Raw genomic sequence first — 22,153 nt, forward strand, 5'->3', positions numbered from 1 at the left:
GTAAGAATTGTACAGAATAGGTACAATTCTATTCTATACCACAAAAGTGGCTCTATTTAAATACTAATTATCGTTCTTTCTTTCTACTGCAGTTGACCCTTGAACAAAGCAGGGAGTTAGAGGGACCTTCCCTCCATGCTGTCCAAAATTCACATATAATTTATAGTAGGCCCTCGTTCCACATCCATCATTCCTCTGAATCCAGGCATTCAACCAACCACTGATGGAACAGTACTGTAGTATACACTATTGAAAAAAAACTGACTATAAGTGGGCCAGTGCAGCTCAAACTCGTGTTGTTCAAAGGTCAACTGTATTTCAATTTCCTGTTTAAGAAAGATTCTCTGTTCTTACATAATTGGGCCAAGTGTTTCTGTTCTTGTGCTTTAATTCTCTGCCATCTTGTAGAGATGAAAAATATTTTAAGAGATACAGGATTCTTTTTAACCATCTAATAAAAACATCCACCACATATTTTGTGTCTGGAATGAGCGTGGTTGGTCAATTTTTAGTTATTATCTCCAATTCTCATAATCTTGCTTCAAGGTAGACAAAATTATCTCAGAGATGCAAAGGGATTTGTCCTGCAGAGAGAGCTTATACTCCTGAAAGTAGGATTCGCATGTAGGTATTTGTCATTCCTCTATGCCTCACTGCTTCTGTGCATATTGTGTCATATAAAAGTTGGGTGCTCATAGGAAGAAACACTAAATGAAATCAGGAAAAATATAGTCACTTATTTGAATATTCTACTGCAAGTTCGTAAGAATTTATGTTTTTAAAAAGTCTTTGAATATAACTGAAACTTTCTGTTTTAAACTGCTTATTTGTTGCAAATATTTAAGCAGTGACTGAACAATCTCTAACTGAAATCAAATGATTGCTGTATGAATGGAGCAAAATGCTTCAGCCTCATCCAGAAGAACATTACATTTGTCAATTCCATACTCTCTCTGAAGGAGTAGATTGATTTAGACAAATAAGTTACATGGGTAAAACACCTTTTTAAACACTGACTTCTAATCTCTACACTCCATTATAGCTTTATCATATCATGTCTCTCTGAGTGTAAAGATATACTTGCAGTACAAGTTGTCATTCAGTCCACAATTTTAACAAAATGGTGGTTGATAAATATCTTCAAACAGACATATTTCTATGTATGTCAAGAGTACTATGATTCAATGTAAGTGGTTTTGATGTATTCGAGTTTCTGTAGCTGAACGTTGTACATTTATGAGCACAGCAATTCCAGAGTAGTTTTGCAACATTAAAAGACTGTTTGTTATGCGGCAAGTCTTCCTATCCTCCACTGTGTGTTGTTTTCCTTGTTTGTTCACTATTTAACTGAAACTTAATAATGCCAATGATTCTAACTTAGCTTGTTGAAATTTTGATTGAAGATAGAGATTAAATAGGTATACACACTATGAAGGAAGTTTATATTACTCTCGCTTTCTAAGTTATGGTGATATAAACTATGTTTTGTGAGGTAAATATTATGAGATTTAGAAAAATCTACATGAAAAGTACTACTCTTAATTACAAAATTCCAATTTTTTATTTTTAATTTGCATTATTTCAGTTTTATATAATGAATCTAGGCTTTTGAAAGGACCAACTGCTATTTTACATTTAAAATTTTCATGATTGTGGGACATGAATACAAATAGGATATCACATTTGTAACTTGTGAGCAAATATCCAATGAAGTAATCTGAAATTTTCTGGAGCAGTTTATTTGATGAATGCATTATGAACTTTTTTGAAAGTGAAAATTCTTAAGATAACCTCTTTTGCATTAATTATTCTACAAATAGGTATAAGAGGGAAATTTAAAGTCAAATGACAAGATTTTGAGAATTTTTTACCCTGATATTTTTTATAGGTCACCTCATGAATTTTAATAAAGCATGAAATAAATTAATGCATATTTATCCTTGATACTAGTAATAGACAAACTTCAAATCATTCATTTAAACCTCTGAAGCTCAAATATGGTAGTATAAGAGAGCTAGTACATATAAAATATGGATTCTCAAAATAAAATTTTATCTCTTGCTAATCATATCTAATTCTCAAAGTCCAAAATAACATAGGGTATTTGGTGTACTAAATAATGGGAAGAGTCACCAGTCTAGTGACTCAGTAATATCAAGTCCTTAAACCTGTGGAACACAGAAGGATAGGGAATTGGAAATCGAACATGAACTCCATTAAACTCTATAGTTGATTTATCTCTCTGATTTCTGCTAAATTCTTCAAATTCTGCTGAAGCTAAGGGATAGCAAAAGGAAAAAGAAGCTTCAGTAATGTGGTTGCATAATTTATTCAACATCCATTTCATAGATTTTCATTTAGGATCCCTTATATGGCAGAAATCATGCTGAGGAAAACGTGAAGAAAAATAAAAACAAGGTTCTTGGCTTCATGGAATTCATAGCTGGTAGGTTATACACATATTCAACAAATAGTTACATAAATTATATCAATACTATTGCTCTAAGTTACATGAAGAAAAAGTAAAATGTTATGAGATATTATAACAGGGAACCCCTAGAATAGCATAGGGAGTCAGGGACAGATTTCCAGAGTGGTAGAATTTAATCTCAGACCTGAAAGGTGATTCGAAATTTTTTTTTTTTTCCAAATGCAATGGAAATTTATTTCTTGCTTCTATGAGTTTAAAGTGGACTTTCCTGATTGATGGGTGGCTCTCTTCTAAGCACTGTTATAGGGTGTCACACTTATCACCTCCTACAGTTCTGCTATCTTTTTTTTTTTTTTGATTGAATTATAATTGATTTACAATGTTGTGTTAGTTTCAGGTGTACAGCACAGAGATTACGGGAAAAGAATCTAAGAAAGATTCGAAATTTTTCTAAAAAATTGGGGAACACTTTTTGACAGAGGGATATATATAGACAATGATCTGAGGAATGAAAGTGAGGGTTGATTTTCAGTAAAGAAATGGAGAAGGAAGTGGCTAAAACACAGAATCGCAAGAGTTCCTTAAAATGAAGCTGACTAGCTAGACAGTGATGACTACAGTGGGCTTTTGTCAGTCAGGTTAAAGAATTTGCTATCCTAAGACCAATGCATACTCAAGAGCACATTAAGGTGAGATCTGGCATGATTAAATGTGTAAGGTTTTTTTAAAGGTTATTCTCGCTTCTCTGTGGACAATGGGTTAGAGCAAGGTAAAAGAAGATGTAGGAAGACAAACTCTGAGGCTACTGTAGTCATACAGGCAACAGTGTTGTTAGCTTGGCCGGATTATAATGGAAAGAAAGAGAAATAGACAGATTTGAGATATAATCAGATGTACAAAGTGTGGAACTCAGTGATTGATTGGATATGGGAAGGAATCAGTTATTAAAGACAACACCAAGTAATGAGGCTGTCAGTGGAGAAATGAAACTGGAGGAAGGATGATGGGGATGGGAAGGACATGGATGAGGGTGATCAAGTATTGAAATTTGGACAGATTTTGTGTGAGATGCCCAAGAGTTATCCAAGTAGAGATGCTGAATAGGCCATCAGATATCTGTGCATAGAACTCAGTAATGAGGTCTCAGCTAGAGTTATAAATTTGTTGACATATAGATGACTTTCTTTTAATTCCATGGGAGGAGATAAGTTTCTCTACAAGGATAGTATAGTTTGAAAAGAAAAGAGTGTAGAGGACAAAAACCCTGAGGAGCTCTTATATTTAAAGTTTTAGCAGAAATGGAGGAACAAGGAAGGGTAAAAAAGAAAGAAAGATCAAAGGGACATAAATGAAGAAAGAAAAGTATGGTAACTTAGAGGCCAAACTGTTTCACAATGGAGGGAGCAGTCCACAGAATCCAATTCCTAATTTTACATGATGGGAGTCATTGGTGACTTGAGCAGAAGTGGTCACATCTGTTTTATTGGCCTGTACAGAAGTTGAGTTGTGAAGTAGCTGAAAAGAAGATAGGGGCTTTGGAAGGAATTTTATGAACAGTACTGGATTATGTTTAAATGATAGTTGGAAGGATGCACCAAACAGGAAGAGTTTGAAGATAAAGGAGTTACAAGTCATATTTGATAGTATATCCAGTTCCTGTGAAGGGAGCAAAGAAGGGATGAAAATACTTATGGATGGATAGAAAGGTACATTCTGAATGAGTATGTTCTATGGAAAAGATACTTTCTCCAAGAGAATAGGAGAAGTGGATAAGAATAGATATTGATGATGGTAAGTTTATCTATTTAGTGTTTCTGGCATTTTTAAAATAATATATTTCTGATATATTTAGTGCTTATGTTACATATAATAATTTTTCCTGTAAAGACATGATCTTCTTTAGTATGGCTGGGCCATAAACAATATGGGTGGTGGTAAATAAGAGAGATGATGCTTAAAAATATCGGAATATGGGGAAAAATTAAAGGAATTTATGCGGGGAAGAGAATACGGATGAAATTTATGGAAGAATGGATTTAAGATGGCAAACCTGGTAGTAAAGCAAACTGAAAATAATTGTTTTCATAAAGGTTGTGTTGATGCTCTTCTTTTCGCTCTCTCCCCACCCACACACAAAACACAAGTGTGTGCATGCATGCGTTTGAACACACACGCACACACACACACACACACACACGAATTGCTGTCTCCTTTCTCATTGGCCAAGAAGGATCATGAAATGCTGGTTAGAATAAAGCATTGTCTTGTGTCTGAGAAATAGTGATGGTAACAAAAATTAACAGTTTTTCTGACCCTGTTTGCTATCCTGTAGGCAGACTGTGCCAGTTAACTGCACCAGTATACAATTAGGAATTCTTTTCTTTATTCAGCAACATTCTATGAGGTGCTCTGCTTGCTCTGTACCAAGCACTGAGGTTGGCATAAAATTGCGAACCAAAATGAACAGATTATTTAAACCATTGTGCCTTCAAGAAGTAGATATGGCTACTATCTCAAGGCACATGGAAAGTTGTTCCTAATCACTTAAATTATTTCTTTTGAATTCCATTCATTGGACATAAGATAACAAGCATACAGTAAATAATCCATGACTTCTTACAAAAGGAACAAAGGGAGGAGCATCTATTACTCCATTTAGAATTAGGGGTGAACCTGAACCCCTCACACCATTGTCTTTAAGGCACCAAAGGTAAAAACTGAGAATTGTCCCATTTATTTTGGACTTTGGAACAGTGGAGCATAGACTACCTATCTCATCACCAATGCACATAAAATGTCTAGCCACCTAGAGCTATTTTTATATATCCATGGTAACCTTTTTTTTGGCTGCTAAGCGTATGTTGCTAAGCCATTTATATCGTTGTGCTGGATAATTATATCAAAACTGTTAAACCTCTTGCACAGTATCATTTCATTATGTACAAATTCTGTCCACTACCCAAGAAAACCTACCAGCCATTAAATTTTTTTTTCAATAGCCAATTTTTGTCCTCTAGATAGTGTCACTTTATCAAAATGTGTTACTTAGGAAGCAAAGAAGTTTATAAATTCTGTGTGTGGAAAAAACAGACCACATCTGTTAAAGCAAATGAATAGAGTATGCTGCATGATGAACTGATATGTTTTTATTCACCTCGATTTTCCCTCTGGCCTGGAAGATACCAATAACATACAGAGCTACAGAGAAATCCACAGAGAGAAAGAAGCTCCATCCCCAACAATGTTTTTCCAGAGCCAGTCGGTAGAGAATCACTTGCCTGCAACAACAGCCAGTTTGTAAAGACTTTTCCATGTTGTCTTTTTTCCAGGGGAGGTCACCCTGACTACTTGAAACAGCAGTGGATCTCCTGAAGAAAGAGGTAAACAGTGACCCTTGGAAAAGTGACGGTAAGTATCGAAGTCCACTGCATGGGGAATGAAATGTCTCATTTTACTTCTAGTAATGCTTTCCACAATATGGTTTATCATGAAATCATAACTGCTTTTTGAACAAAACAATCGCTATACAACTTTTGTCATAAAACTCAGAAGTAATTTTGGATGTGTTGAAACTCTGGCAATTTCTTTTGGTAGATCATTGGATTTAGCTTTAACTCAGAGTATAAATTATGACAATTAATTTTGGAACATCGATTAATTATTGTTACATACAAGTCAGACTATCTATGCTCAAGTAATGCCTTTGGTTCTTAATTTTTTGACTTTGGGCATTTCAAGTAAACTCCCTCTTTCTTGGTTTCCTCATCTATAAAGTAAGACTAATGCTAGTAGTGAACTTTATCCATCAAACCAAGCATTTTTTTTTTCTATTTTATTGTAAAAATGTTGACAATTTTAAGTTTCTGTTTATGTTAGAATGGATGGAAAACCAGACAATAACCTGGGGAAAGTACAACAAAGAGGAATAAACACATTTTTTTTTCCTGAATTCATGTTTAGCATTTTCTATAACCTATGTACAGCAGGTAATTTACAACACAATCTCAGATGCTCTGCTACTAAGTCATTAAATCTCAATATCAAGAAGAAACATATAAACTGCATCAAATTATGCAAACCTTACTAATTTAATCTGAATTCCTTAAGGAAGCTACATCCAGGTGATAACTGCCCAGCAACATTCTTTCATAATGGTTGCATAAACAGAAACATTTTTCTTCATATGAGTTCCATATATTAACATTGTCAGTGCACCTACTCCTTAGCTAAAACAGACTTTTAAATATGCTAATTTACTATATGCATCAAACTAAGCATTAATTTGAGCATTAATAAAGCTAAAATACATCAAAGGCTTAGATCAAGGCCAAGCACATGATATTGTCATTGTTGTCATCATTATATTTATGAACCTATTTTAATCAACTTCATTTCTGCGATGTAGTTGTTGAATCTTCAAAAATTTATAAGGTAAGAGTGAATATGGTATCTGGGTTCAGAATTTTTACTCTATATTTTCTTAAATAAGATGAAAATTCCAGTCAGTAAAGATATTTTTGAATAGGTTTAACTAAATTGAATTCTTCCTTTGTTGAAAGTAAGTTCAACTGCTGTAATTCAGTTTTGAATGTCTTAATGCATTTATCTTGTTTACAGAAGGTTTACACATGACACAACAGATTTGGTCAAAGTAATGCAGTAGTTACATTCCTCTGCAAGGCTAAATATACACATAGTGAAGAAGGGAAGTGCGTTAGGAATCTAGGGCCGGAATTCAATGCTAAATAGTAATTGAAAAAGATGTGTTGCTTGGAAACTGCAGAGAACACTGCTTTGTTTCAAGTGAAGGGTAATACAAATCATGCATTAAAATAGTAGAACCTTTTTAAAATTTCAACAACGCAATTGATGAGAGTTTTAATCAGCTCTGACACATAACTTGGATAGTGCATTTCAGTCATACAGATGGTTCACCAAGATAACCCACAAACACTGATAGTTTTATATTGAGGTTTGGTTACATATCTTATGAGACTTCAGGTTATGATTGCATAAACTGGACTCAGATTAAGGGTAATGAAATATTCCTTCTAAGAATAATCACCCTTTCAGAAAAAAACCGCACCTAATCAGAGGTGTCATGCACCACTGAGTTTCGTGCACAGGACTTGCTGTTTAATAGCTGTTTGGTGACATTTGCAATTGGATGCAGTTACGAAATAATGTAAGATGCTAATGTGTTACTTGGCAGGAGGAGTGAATCCTTTCACTCCCTCCCAATTTCAAAGCATGATGACCCTGAAAGTTAATGAAAATAAAGAGATCCACACAAGAGAGCAAAAAACGCAATGTGGTGGCAGTGACTACTCGTGTTTTGTTTGGCTGCTTGAGGAATGAAATTCAAATGCTTACAGACCAGTCCCTAAATTGTAAGGTGTTCATACATTCATTAATTTCTCCCTCCTTAAGATTCATTACTTGCAAGTCTTCTCCTGTGGTCCTGGAAGTTCTTCCAAACTGGAAAATAATTCATCTACCTTAAGAAAAGTTTCTGATGCCCTGATATTTTGGAAATTCATTCTTTATTTGACCCAAACTATTTTCACTACTCTTTATCTTCGCACATTCCATTCACTCCTTCTAAAAGAGTCAGTCATTCTTCCTTTTTCTTACCAAAAGTATAAGACCAGTTTAAATTTTACCAGCTTGATGATCCTTATGTCTTCTAGGCAGGGTTAGTTTCTCCATTATCTGGCCTCACATAGTACATAACCTCTGTTTATCCCTCAGTAGAACTTACCAGGTTATTCTCCGTTTGGTCTGTTCATCGTCCTGCCTGCTCCTCTGGTCTTAAACACCTCTAGGACAAAGACTCTGTATTATTTAGCTTTATATTTTCAGTACTTATAAATTGTCCTAGTACATAGTAGTTGCTCAGTAAACATTTTTAGAGTGTTCTTTGATATTGAATGTTTCATTTACAATGATAAATTAATTTTCTAACTTTAAAAAAATACATTGAATAAACCCATCATGTAAGTATATTCAATAAAGGTGTTAAACATATTCTGTATATGAATAGGGACATCAAAGTCATATCCTTGAAAAAGTTCAAGCCCTTTGAAGAGCTTACTATTTAATGGTATACCAGGCAGATATACATGCCTCACTTAAGAGTAGGCAGAATGAACAAGTGTGGTGTGGACATTGCCAGAAATCACTGACCTCAGAGATCACCTCAGCTTCTTAGAGGAAGGAGCACTACAGGATGGGCTGAAAGAGAAGGGAACTAGTTCAGGCCAGCTCTTCAGTTGGAAGCATTCTGCACAGAAAGAACAGCGCATATGAAAACGTGGAGGCATGGGAAAATAGAACCTTTCCTGGGAGCTACAAGTAATTGAGTATTCTTGGAGCATAAGATGTGAATGGGGGTGGGGGTAGGTAATAAGAGGGGCAGCAAAAGATAAGTCTGAACTAATTAGTCCAGGAAAGCCCACAGGGACCTACAGTGCCATCCAAGACCATTTAGAATTTATCCTGTCTTGATGATGAAACTGAAGCCCCAAGTCTTTACGTGATTTGTTCAAACTCACGCAGAGCTCACTGGCGAGGGGAGGAGAAAGAACCCTGGCGACAGCTTGCTACTTAATGAGTGTTTGCTTCTTCAGAATATGTTGTAATCACTAATTAATTAGCATCGAATCCTGAAATCCCTGTGAGATAGAGCTAAGTTTGCTTCACTTTTCAAGATGAGGCTGATTCACAGAACTGATGAGTCAAGGCCACAATAGTGTCCTTTTGAATTAAGGATAAACACGAGGCAGATTTCACTGCTCAGTTTACTTTTCTATCTTTTGCCACCCTTAGTTAATTATATGTTTACATCTTTGAATAAAGACTGCAATATTCCACCTAAATCTGATTATTTTCATTCATATAATTTTCTGATCCCAAATTACGTAACAGATTTGTTATCCAACTGAGAGTCTGCTAACAACGAAATAAATACCTGCTCAACATGTAGAGAAAGTAAAATACACACAATATAGGAAGAGGCAATACGTTTTTTTCTACACTTGTGTGTTACCTGATAGAGAAGAAAACTGGGATGTAATAGCCCTACCGTTAGCTAATAGTAAAGAATAAAGCTAATAACTTGTTCAGGTTAAAACTATTTTTTAGTGACATAGTCTACTTCCCAGGTGGAATGTCTGTGTGCACATTGCAAATGAAAATCAATCTCTCTTTTAAGAAGAATACATGTTTCTTGAAAAGATTTTTAAATAATCTGCATAAAAATAAACTCATCCTAAGGGCAAATTGCTTAAATGAAATGAGTGTACTGCTTTCTGCAATGAGTTGATGCTCAGAGAATTTACAGTACTCCTGTCTTACTGTATCACCAAGAAGATCAGCTGACCTCTGAAAGCTTTTGAAATGATTTTCATTTCTTTGTCCTTGGGACATGTGGAGATGCTGGGTAGTAGTGAGATAATTATAATGGGATTTTTTCCCTCCCAGGATATGAAGTCACTTTAGAAATTGCCTTCCTCTTCAGTGATAAACAGTAGATGTTTTGATCAAAATAATATGAATAATAATAAACAGCATGAATCCTCCTCTCTTTAAAAATAAACTACTGCTTTTATTATTCAGACTAAAAACTTCATATTAGAGAGGATTCTCATAAACTTTGAGATAATCTTTGAAGGAAACAAAACTTCCTATTTGACTTGGGCAAGGTGGCTCTGACCAATTAATTTAACATTTTCATACCATCAGAGAGGACTGTTAAAGATTGTGCTTTTTACTCCCTCTTACATATTTTTGAGACCAAGCATGTTTATAACATATCAGCTAAAATATATTTATTTAAAATATTTTAGTTACTTCCACTTTATTAAACTATATGCAGATTTTAATCCTGCTATGTTTTATAATAATATATTAGAGTCATGAGTGTATATAATTTATCTTTTATATGAGCAGTGGGCTCAATTTTTGTTAACTAATAAGTGTTTCTTGTGAAAATTTGAAGCTGTCTGCTCTATAAAACTCCTCCAGTTCTAGAAATTAACTGTCAATATTAAAATATTTCTAGGCCCATTTATCTCTTCTCTAATAATATTTATGGATTAAGGATAATAACAGTATCTTCATTCATAAATCACAGAGCATCTTTTCATTCTTTTTCCTCTGGAGTTAAATTTGACAATATTTATTGTTTCGGTCTTTTCAAAAAACACTGTTAAAACTTGGCTAATCGGACAGCAGTCTTTATTGATTTTCCTCCTTTTGCTCTACAGTTTTGTTTTGTGTTGTTTTGTTTTTCCCACTCATCCTTTTGAGCATTGGTTCTCAACCTAAAGCCAATATTTCTGAGAATTTCATCTTCAGTTGTCTTCTCTTCTATATTCATTCCCTGGGCCACCACAACCATGCTCATTATTTTACCATCTGAGTAACAGAAATTCTGAACTCAACCTGCTTGCCATTTTCACACAGTCATCTCAAGCTCTGTGTATTCAAAAGTCAACTAAAATCTTCCTTTCTCAAATGTGTTCTGTTTTTATACCCACTACCTGAGAAAATGAACCAACCACTCATTAGATACCCAAGCCACAAATGTGATTGTTATCCTGGATTGTTTTTTTTTTTTTCTCTCTCTGCCCCATATCAAATCAGGAGTAAGACACATACAACTCTAATTCCTGATCATTTTTTAATCCTTACCATCCTTTCCATCCTAATGCTTTTTATTCTGACCCCATACATTTTCTGTGTGGGTCATTAGAACTGGGTGACTTTCCCATCTTGCCCCAGTTAGTCCCTTCTCAAGCTATTTGAATCACCTTTCCATGATGAATCTAATTATATTAACCCTTTTGCTTAAAAATATTACCTCTGCATCAGTATTGACTAAATGAATAAAATATGACCTTATCAACACACTCAGAACTTTTCATGATCTAAAACCTGCTCTTTTTAAATCTTGTTTTCACCTGCTCTACATAATAGGCCCCAAAGTAACACCTGCATCAATTATGTACGAGGCCTCAAGATACAGGTGATTAGAGATGATTATTCAGTTAAAGATAGAGGTGATTATTCAGTTAATAACTAAGAATTTAATTCAAAATACTACTTTAACTATTGCACTGAAAGATTGTAAAGGAGAGCAGAATACGCCACTCCTAAAGATGCCCATTTGGCACGCATGAATTAAAGTTACTTAAGCAATAAGTAACCTGGTGCAAGGCCACTCTGACCTTCCTTTGTCCTGAAATCAGGAAACAAATCTTCCATGGGAAAGGTACCCTCACTGTACCAGGAGATGATAAGGTATCCTTTTTACCAGAGACAGGGAATGTAAGGCCAAGAAGGGTAGATAAACCACCCTTTTTACTTCTTCACTAATTTATTACCTCAAACCCAAATCCCTTTGTCTTGTCAATTATTCACTAATTTATTTATTCTTATCTAAAAGGTATAAAAGCTTCCTGCCTTGGTCACTTCTCTGAGTCTCATATTTTCACGGGGCTCCTATACATGCAAAATTAAACTTGTTTTTCTCCTGTTAATCTGTCTTGTGTCAATTTAATTAGACCAGCCAAAGAATTTAGAAGAGAAGGGAAAATGTTTCCACCTACAAGAGCATTTCTTGAATCAAGAAGCAATGTTTATAAATTTAGACAATAATAATGTAATCAAGTCAACCACCTACTTCATCATCAATTACTGCTAGTTCATAGTACAGCTGAGCAGTAGACATTGGATTGTCTCAAAACGTCACATCTACCATCACTGAACACGAGTATTGCTAAATGTGCACTTTGGGAGAGACATTTTCTTTATCCCTTTTAATTCTCTAAAGACATGCCATTGTATAATTTTGGCCTGCATTCTACCATTCAGATAAGAAAATCAAAGATTACAACAATTTTCCATTGTAGGGAAGCAAACTTTACCACTCCAAAATATGTCTCTTTGGCATGAGGATTAATTTAGGCTGATTATTTTTAGAAACAGAAGACTTAACTCTCCCTAAACTGCTTAAAAATTTAGATAAAGGGCCTGTCCCTGGAACAGAGCTATCACCAGAGATAATCTGCAAAGAATATGGGCTGGGTTTGGTGGGGGAAACTCCACAGAGCTTAGAGATCAGGGTCCACTCTGAGTCCCATTGTCTCCACATGGCCCAGCAAGCGTTTATTTACCAAACATTTACTTTTCCAACTCTGTGTGAATTGCCTTCCTCCCCTTTGAAGTCCCAAACCACTATTCCCCAAATCCTCTTTGGTCTTTAGTTGAAGATGGTATTTAAGGTGAGGATTTCAGCCATTTTGGAGAATTACTCACTTCTCCTGGCTCTCTCCCATTTACACTTGTTACTAAATTTTTTTAAAGATTTTCTCCAGTTAGTCCTCCAATTAGTCTGTCTCATGTAAATTTAATTCTTAGACTAGCCAAAAGAACCTAAAAGCATAGAGGAAAATTTCTTCCTCCCTGACACAATGATATGTTTTAATATTATTCTTAAAAAGGGGAAGAAAATCTTCAGATACTTTAGCTATTTGGTCTTCAGTCTTCTTAACCCAAGGAATAATAAATTCAACGTTTATTTTGATAATGATATAGAATACAAGTTCCTGCCATAGATTTTTCTTTTTATTTAACTATCCCAGTTATGATATATTTACAAAGTTTTTTGCGCTATTCAGGAACTGATAAAAATAGAGTAGGTGACATAAGACCCATGAATTCTCATGGTGTTTTTGATGGACTTTCGTTTTTGGTGTAATTGACTCTCATTTAGGGCAAGTTCACACCCAGGCTTGTAGAAACTTTTCTTGATTCAGGTGTTGTAATCTTTGAAAGACTCATTTCTTGTGAGATACACAGATTTACATTCCTTAAACTTACTTGGTTTCTTGTACAATATTAACTTTAAAACACACTCTCTTTGGCATAATTTGGTTTCCTTGTATGATTTGTTTGATTCTTTTACATATTCCAGAGATTATGCTCTGCTGTATCATTTTCCTTCTCCCCATCTTAAGCCAAGCATCCTTTTATTTTTATAATCTTTCTTTGTGTATCAACCAAGTTTTACTTGTAATTTCTTAAAAAACAAAACAAAAACCAACAAACTTATTCCATTTTCTGGAAATAATGTTTTAATCAAGATTCAGGCATATTAGACTTTATTCTTCACAGTGGTGACAGTTATAGATTTACTTCAGGGCCATCTAGTTCTTTACATACAGTTGTAACCAGGTTTTGTAGAAAACTAAGCTGTGAATCAATGCTTTTCTGCAGTTTGGGATTTCAGTTCAGGAGCACTAGCTAACCCCCCAGGTTTTCAGCATGATTACATTTATCTATATTTAAAGTACAAAGGAATCAACAAGCTGAAAAGTAATTGCTCTGTTGCCATAGGAAAAGAGATTAGGAAAACTGAGTTTAAGGAAGAAACTGCCTGGGTAGTAATCCCTTTTATTATCTACTCTAAGCCATAAATGATTCTATCCCTAGACTAATAAATAATTATGTCATGAACTGTAAGGTCAGAGGACTTTAGCAAGATTGTTAAGAAGTACAACTATTAGGAACTTTCCATATTCTTAAGGTCTTATTATCTTTTTTAAAAGTATGTATTTGACAGCAGTGAATAAAATGCAGATGCTAATGCACACAGCAGGGAAGAACAATTACCAAAACCATTCATTTACTAGGTGATCCCGGAGGCCCCTTCTAACTTTAAAATTCTATGCCTTTGTTTAAATTAGAGTCATTTTCATTTGAATTGACACAGCTAATCATATGTTTTAATTAAGATACCTTCCTTTCATTAAACGACTGTGTATTAGATCAGGGAATTATGTTAATGGGGAACCCCAAATTTGTCTGGAAAGCCAGGGTCATAGAGCAGGCAGAATTTAAACAAATGACCATGAACTCACAAAATAAGTTTACTGGCACAGCATGTGCTAAGGTCACTGTCAACTGGCAGGGGGAATAAACAAATCTATAGACAGGCCTGATGGGAACAAGAATCAGCGGAGATAAACATGGAGAAAATAGATAAGGCTAACTGAGGTTTCATGAAAATGCAGACAAAACAAGCTCTGGGGGTGGGTTTTGTGTCCAAGACAAGCTCTCTTAAACTTTATTCTAGCACTGTGAAAGTAATTTTGGATCCATTCTGGCATTTCAGAAATCCTTAGTAACCATGTACAGAAACAATTCTGGCGAAAATGGACAAATTATGAGCACACCAAAAAAGCTAGGTTTGGGGGTAGGGTGGGTGTTAGGATCCCCTGTGGACTGGCTAGGTACTTGCTAATATAATGTGACTTTTGAGTCTTCTTCAATGTCATTTTCTACTTCCAAGATCTAGACCTCCAATCTGGGGCTGAGATGGAGTCCCAACAGTCAGGCATTTGGCCAGAAATTAAAGGAAAACAATGAATTTGACTCAATCTCTCTGGAATGTCATATTTCCTCCTTCCTTATGTAAGACTGATCTCGGGTGGCCTCGGCCTGCAGCGGCTTGAAGCAGGGTTTCAGTTCCTGGCCAGTGATTAAAGTCGGGTCGCGGCAGTGAGAGCGCCGAATCCCAGCCACTAGACCAGGGGTCAGTGACAAGGTCCTGGCCCTACGACTTTGCAGAAAAAGAATTCCCAGAAGGACGGAAAGTAGTGAAACAAGTAAAGTACTTATTAGGAGAAAAGAGTGCAGTACGAGTGGATAGACACACGGGTGGGCTCAGAGAGAGTCACACCCTCGTGGCAGTTTGAATCACTTATATGGGGCGTTTCTTCTGGGTTTCCTTGGGCCAATCATTTTGATTTGCCTGGTTCAAAGTCCATATCTGGTATATCTCAGGATTTTCCCATGTGTGCGAGTGTATCTCTTAGCCAAGATGGATTCTACCAAAGAGGCCTGTGGGTAGATTTGGCCACTTGGCATCACTCCCGTTTTGACCTCCAAGGAGCCTTTCTGTGCATGTGTAGTCAGGAGGTCTCCTGACTTCAAGAATGAGGAACAGGTGGTCTCTTATCGTCTATCTGGGCAGGGCCCAGCCTCTTCTCTCAATTGTCCTGTTATTCCCATCTTGGAGTACGGGTCCACAGGGAACAAACTCAAACCTTTTGCCCTGAGGGCCCATCTATCTCCTGCCTCAAGTCCTCCATCTCATAAATTCCATGTCTAATATAAAAAGCTTCGGTGACCATTCCTGAAAAAGATGGCCCCCTCTAACTCTGCCATCCTCTTTCCTTCTCTTTAGAGTCACTTGCTGCCTTATAGCAGCTCTTATATTGTTTCCTTGAATGAGTTAACTATTTAATGCAATTTAGTGCTTTAGATGTTTGACTTCTTCTCACCAACAAGACCACTACCTCTTTAAGGAAAACTTACCATGAATGTGAAATATTGTTGGGCTGCACCACACAGGCCAACAGGTTGGCTCATCGGTTACCAGAGAAACTAGCAGAAGGGCACACCCCTCACTGTCCCTCTGATAAGCTATCATGGTGGTGATGTTCTGAGCTACAGGTTAGAACAAGCACTAGCTGGGGCAGGGGCAAGTATGTAGGAAGGTGGGTCATGTGAGTAGGGTGTAGGTGAAGCAGGCACTGGTTGAGCAGGGGATGGACAAAGAGCAAGAGAACAGCCACCTTGGGTGGCCTGACCATGCAGATATTCACAATAGCATTGGTTCTGAGGGTGTGGGGATTGTATCCATTACGTTTAATGTTATATCACCAAAGAATGTACCCAATGAATACTTGTTAAATACATGAATCAAGGGGCAAGGAATGGAGGACAATTGCCAGTTCTGAATAGAGCAAATGAGTACATATTTCCATTATGGAAACCAAGAAGCAAAAGCAAAGTAGGTTTAGAATAAAAAGATAAATCTTACTTCAAAAATATTAAATATGCTATGTCCGTGTGATGTTCAGCTGTTGATAAGCACATCACTTCTCACAGATGTGTAATGTACATTTCTTCCTCCAGGTGCTATTTTTCATGATGGAAGAAACCATACTTTTTTATGTTTGCTCCTATATAACCAGTGTTGGGGCAGTGCCTGTCATACATCAGGTACACAATAAATCTTAACTACATTAATAATTAAGTTAATTTAGTTAATATATAAAGTCCCTCTTTTATTAGTATTCAGAAGTCATCCTTTATATAGTTAATAATAATAGTGACATGCTGTGTTTTCTTTGTGTCAGGTACCATTCTAAGCACTTTAATGTGTTAACTAATTCAATCCTCAGAACAATACTGTGAAATAGTCACTATTATTATACCTGTTTTAAATGTGAAGACAATAAAGCACAGGTAGTTTAATTGTCCAAGGTTACCAAGCTGGTAAATATTGGGGCTGGATTCTGAATGCTAATAGCCTTTCTTCATGGGCTATGCTGTTAACCATTGTCTTATTCCTGTTACTTCCATGATGAAAGTAACGCTTTACAATCTATATGCTAGACTTTAAGCAAAGCAATTGGCAAAGGAGAAAATAATCAAAGGGACTTTATACCCATATATACTTTGGAAAAATAGAAGTATGGAAAACTGAGAGATAACACTCCACTGGCATTATCCAGAAGCATAAGAAGACCTATTAGAAGTTAACATTGGGAAGAAGAGAAAAAAGAAAACGCAGGAATGTTCTCTATCTTAAATGGCTCACTCTGGCAGCAATATAAATATTCATTTTAATGATGCCACTGAGGAAAGAGCTTGAATTCGCAGGCTATTGCAATCCCCCAGAGAAGCGAGAAAGTGCTACAGGGTGAGGACGAGGAAATTTAAAAAGTGGAATTGGGGGGACACAATGATGGAAAAGACATGGGAAATAAGAAAATATGAGGAATAAATGTGTCTCGGTCTTCTGTTTTTGATGACCACATGGATGCTAGACCCATGATCACAAAGAGATCAGGGAATTGGCATCATATTTTGCTGTGTGTGATGATGAGTTTCTTTGTTTGTTTGTTTTAAGATATCTATATGCATCTTCAGCCTCTTTTCTGGGGCAATATACATTTAATTGACTATTTAACATTCCCAGTAGTTTCTCTCAACCCCCTCAAATTCAACACACGCAATACTGGATTTATGAGCTCTTCCCAAACCTGCTGCTGTTCAGTGTTCCCAGTCTTAGGAAAGGACACCATCACCTACTTAGTGGCCCAAACTAACCTCAAGGACTTCCTTAACTTTACCCCCTCCCCCATCTTCGTATGCATGCAATCACTAAATCCACATTCCTAATATATCTGCATACATTCATTCTTTTTTGTCCCTGATTTTAAATCCTCATTATTTCTTATCTAGATTTAGTGCTACTTTGGTAGCTGAGTAGGTGTTAACTGAAAGAAAACTGAGAAAGTGAAAATTGCTTTCTCCTCTGTTAAAAAATGTCTTGCTTATCTCCACTTCACAAATCAACCCTTTACTTACACTTAGAACCCAAGTAAAAATTGCTTCCACAGAGAGACCTTTTCTAACTTCAAAGCTAGGGTAGGTCTCCATTATATGTTCCCAAGGCACTTTTTTCCTAACATTTAACACCTCTATAATTACCTATTCAGTCTTTCAAACTAAATTATAAATACCATAAGGATATGGTCTCTCTCTGTCTTGTGCACCTCTGTTTCCCAGTGCTTGGTGATAGTAAATGTTCAATAACTCATTAAATGAATGAATGAAAAGAGGTTAAGCAAGATAACACCACCAAAAAACATCCTTTTGCTTTCATAACGTGAAATTCATTGGCAATTCACACAAGAGCAATTTCAACGTGGGAGTTGTACCAGGAGACATAAAGATGAAAGAAAACTAAATAGTTCAAATATATTTCCAGAAAGTGCTTCTGACATTTTAGATGAGTTAGAAGAGGAAATTGTAACAATGGGTTAAAATGAAATTACCCTCTGCTCATTGAGAGTTAGCCACTGACTTGAATAATTGCGAGCTGGCACGCTTGCTACCTTGTAAAAAATGGGATCAGCAAGAAGTATTTCAGTAATGCTTCATTAAATTTCTTTGAAAGTGCTAAATATAAAGCATATTTTTCTGATTCCCAGTTGGAGCAAAATGAGAATTATAAAATCATTACTTATAATCCTAATGCATTTGATAATTGCCAAATGACTTCCCATAGTCTAAAAAGCACTATGACATCCTAAGGGTCAGACATAGACACAGAGCAGTCATATTCAGAGGAAAAAGTGCCAGCGTCTTAACCCCCAAAAGACACAGAACAATGAGGCAGCCTCCCAGGCAGCCAGTGTAGCAGAGAAACTTCTGGAGGCTGAGTTTGATTTGCTTTTCTCCCTTCGTAGCCTCATATTCAAGTTGGCCCCAAGATTCCTGCCAGCTAATCCTGTCACAGAACTCAAGAGAATAGCAAAACGGTATAAGTAATATTTCTTTTCAGTTAAAATTTTTCCAAGGACAAGGAAAAGAGGTCTAAAAAGTAGTTCTTATAATAAATATTACTCTCCTTTATTTAATTTTTTTCTTTGTAGACCTTGTTCTTTTCCCAAGTGAATTTTAACACATAACCATTGCCCTTCTACTCCAACAAAACAGTGTTGAATATACATTAGTGTAACTCACTCAGAAATTTAAAATCTAAACAGAAGAGGGTAATTTAAACCTGAAATGTTAACTCATTTGAATTTTTGTCCCTCTGGGGATCTGGACAAGATAGGCACTCTCTTTTAAGTGGATCCAGTCATAGGACACATGCCCTTTTACTCCTTTAAAAATTTTTTTGAATTGTAGATTGAAATAATAATGTAAGGGATTTCAATTTTATTCAATATTCACTATTTCAAAGGAAGAATTAAAATGTGACAGATTACTAAAAGTATTGGAATGAGCATAATAGCTTTACTCAGTAAGGAGTCAATGGGGCTAAGATTTCTGCATAATGAATATTTCTAACAATTAAGCTGGTAAAAATGAAATGAATTAAGTGCTATCATTTAATAATGCAAAAATGTGACAATGAGGTTTCTAGTTCCAATTGCTAATATTCAAAACCTGTTGGGGTGGGGGGGGGACTTCCCTGGTGGCGCAGTGGTTAAGAGTCTGCCTGCCAATGCAGGGGACACGGGTTTGAGCCCTGGTCCAGGAAGACCCCACATGCCGCGGAGCGACTAAGCCCGTGTGCCACAACTACTGAGCCTGCGCGCTTAGAGCCCGTGCTCCACAACAAGAGAAGCCACCACAATGAGAAGCCCACCCACCGCAACGAAGAGTAGCCCCTGCTCGCCGCAACCAGAGAAAAGCCCGAAGACCCAACGCAGACAAAAATAAAATAAATAAATTTATATTAAAAAAAAAACACTGAGGGGGGAGGGGCAGGAGAGGAAAGGCCCTTAAAAATAATTTAACGTGGGTCCTCTTCTGATAATTAGGGCAATCAATATCCAAGTTTATCCTTTTGTGTCTATCAGTTATCTTTATAATTAGTCTCCTTAAGATGTTGTTTTGATTTTAATACACAAATGCAGATTAGTACCTATTTTTTCCTCAGTGTGTATTAAAACCAACATATTAGATTCTTTGGAGGCTTCAGCCATTTAAAGTTGGATTGTCTTGTTGGAAATTACAAGGATAATTCCACTAACTGTCAGGATTCTTAATCTAAGAAGTAGGCAATTAATGGTTCTTGTATATACTTATCATATGAAATAACTTTTGGAGCCCAATTTGCTGACCTGTAGATAAAAGAAGTTCTTTTTAAATGTTTTTTTTTTTAGAAATTCACGTTCTTTTATTTATTTATTTATGACTGTGTTGGGTCTTCGTTTCTGTGCGAGGACTTTCTCTAGTTGTGGCAAGTGGGGACCACTCTTCATCGCGATGCGCGGGCCTCTCACCATCGCGGCCTCTCTTGTTGCGGAGCACAGGCTCCAGACGCGCAGGCTCAGTAATTGTGGCTCACGGGCCCAGTTGCTCCGCGGCATGTGGGATCCTCTCAGACCAGGGCTCGAACCCGCGTCCCCTGCATCGGCAGGCAGACTCTCAACCACTGCGCCACCAGGGAAGCCCAAGAAGAAGTTCTTAGAGGAATTCTTCAGAGAAATTTTTGTTGGAATGGAAAAATTTTCTCCCCTATATGGCTTTACAAGTTACCCTCTGAGTTCTTTAGATCTGGCACAAAAAAAAAGGAATTCTGGAGCTCAAACAACGCTAAAGGTATAATAAATTTTTCAAATTAATTATAAATTGGTACTTAAAATTTTGCCTCTCTGGATGTGAACATATATATAGAAAAGTCAGATGCAGCAGGTAACAAATAATTAAAGAACAAAATAAATTGTTATGATCAAGGTACCTCTTTATTATTTCACACTGTCGATTAATATACTTGTAATATGTATGATGCTTCTGCAATATTTTTTTTAAAATTTTATTTTATATTGGAGTATAGTGGATTAACAATGTTGTGTTAGTTATAGGTGTACAGCAAAGTGATTCAGTTATACATATATCTATTCTTTTTCAAATTCTTTTCCCATTTAGGTCATTACAGAGTATTGAGCAGAGTTCCCTGTGCTATACAGTAGTTCCTTGTTGGTTATCTATTTTAAATATAGCAGTGTGTACACATCAATCCCAAACTCCCAATCCATCCCTCATCCCTACCCTTCCCCCCTGGTAACCATAAATTCAGTTCTCTAAGTCTGTGACTCTGTTTCTGTTTTGTAAATAAGTTCATTTGTATCATTTTTTTTTTAGATTCCTCATATAAGGGATATCATATGCTATTTATCTTTCTCTGACTTCACTTAGTATGATAATCTGCAAGTCCTATCAATACCTATTTTTTAATGTCTAAATTATTTTTTATTCCCTTTGGAAATCTCCAGTAGATGACAAATGAGTTGGTAGATTATATACAATATCTCTATACTACACTGTAATAACACCACATTAAAATATTCTTTAATTCTAAATTCACTTCAAGAGAAAAAGGTAAAATACAAGGGAACGTAGTGTTAATTCAGAAAATAAAATAGGTCACTTTTAGCACTTAAAATGCAAAATTTAAACTTTAAAAATTACTTTAAAGTATAAAAATTATTAACCTACTTTCTCTAAAAGTGGTTATCCACCATTGAATGCCTTGCAGGATCGCTTTCAGATTTACAATGAAACAATAATCTCTAAGAGTACATGCTTCACAAAATAGAGTGCTTCATGAATTTGTGTGTCTTCTTTTGCAAGGACCCAGCTAATCTTCTCTGAGTCATTCCAATTTTAGTGTATGTGCTGCCAAAACATAATGATTTTTAAACAACTTTTTAAATTAGTTTTAATCCCCATTCAATACGTAATTTTTGGTTTTTTTTTTTTTTGGCCATGCAGTCCAGCTTGCAGGATCTTAGTTCCCTGACCAGGGATCAAACCCAGGCCCCCTACAATGGAAGGGTGGAGTCCTAACCACTCGACTGCCAGGGAAGTCCCTAAACACTGATTTTATAATATGATATAGGCAGTTTCATATGCAACAGTATTCTCATGTACATCAATATTGACATGATAATCATATCAATATTGTTACAATAAATGTTTATTAAGCCACCCAGTCTATGGTATTTTGTTATAGCAGCCTGAACTAAGATAGACTTTGGTAGTTAAGAAGTGGGGTGCCACTGTAACAAATACCGAAAAATGTGGAAGTTGTTTTAGAGGCTGGAAGAGTTTTGAGGTGCATGT

General features: G+C 36.0%; 1 non-coding gene across 1 annotated transcript; it reads right to left on the reverse strand.

Moving 5' to 3' along the window:
* Positions 1-21,616: 21,616 nt before the first annotated feature.
* LOC137752308 (U6 spliceosomal RNA) lies at positions 21,617-21,718 on the reverse strand. The gene has a single exon (XR_011071152.1). It is a non-coding gene; the product is annotated as a U6 spliceosomal RNA (small nuclear RNA).
* Positions 21,719-22,153: the final 435 nt, after the last annotated feature.

The sequence above is a fragment of the Eschrichtius robustus genome, chromosome 18 (assembly GCF_028021215.1).
Source record: "Eschrichtius robustus isolate mEscRob2 chromosome 18, mEscRob2.pri, whole genome shotgun sequence".
NCBI lineage: Eukaryota > Metazoa > Chordata > Mammalia > Artiodactyla > Eschrichtiidae > Eschrichtius > Eschrichtius robustus.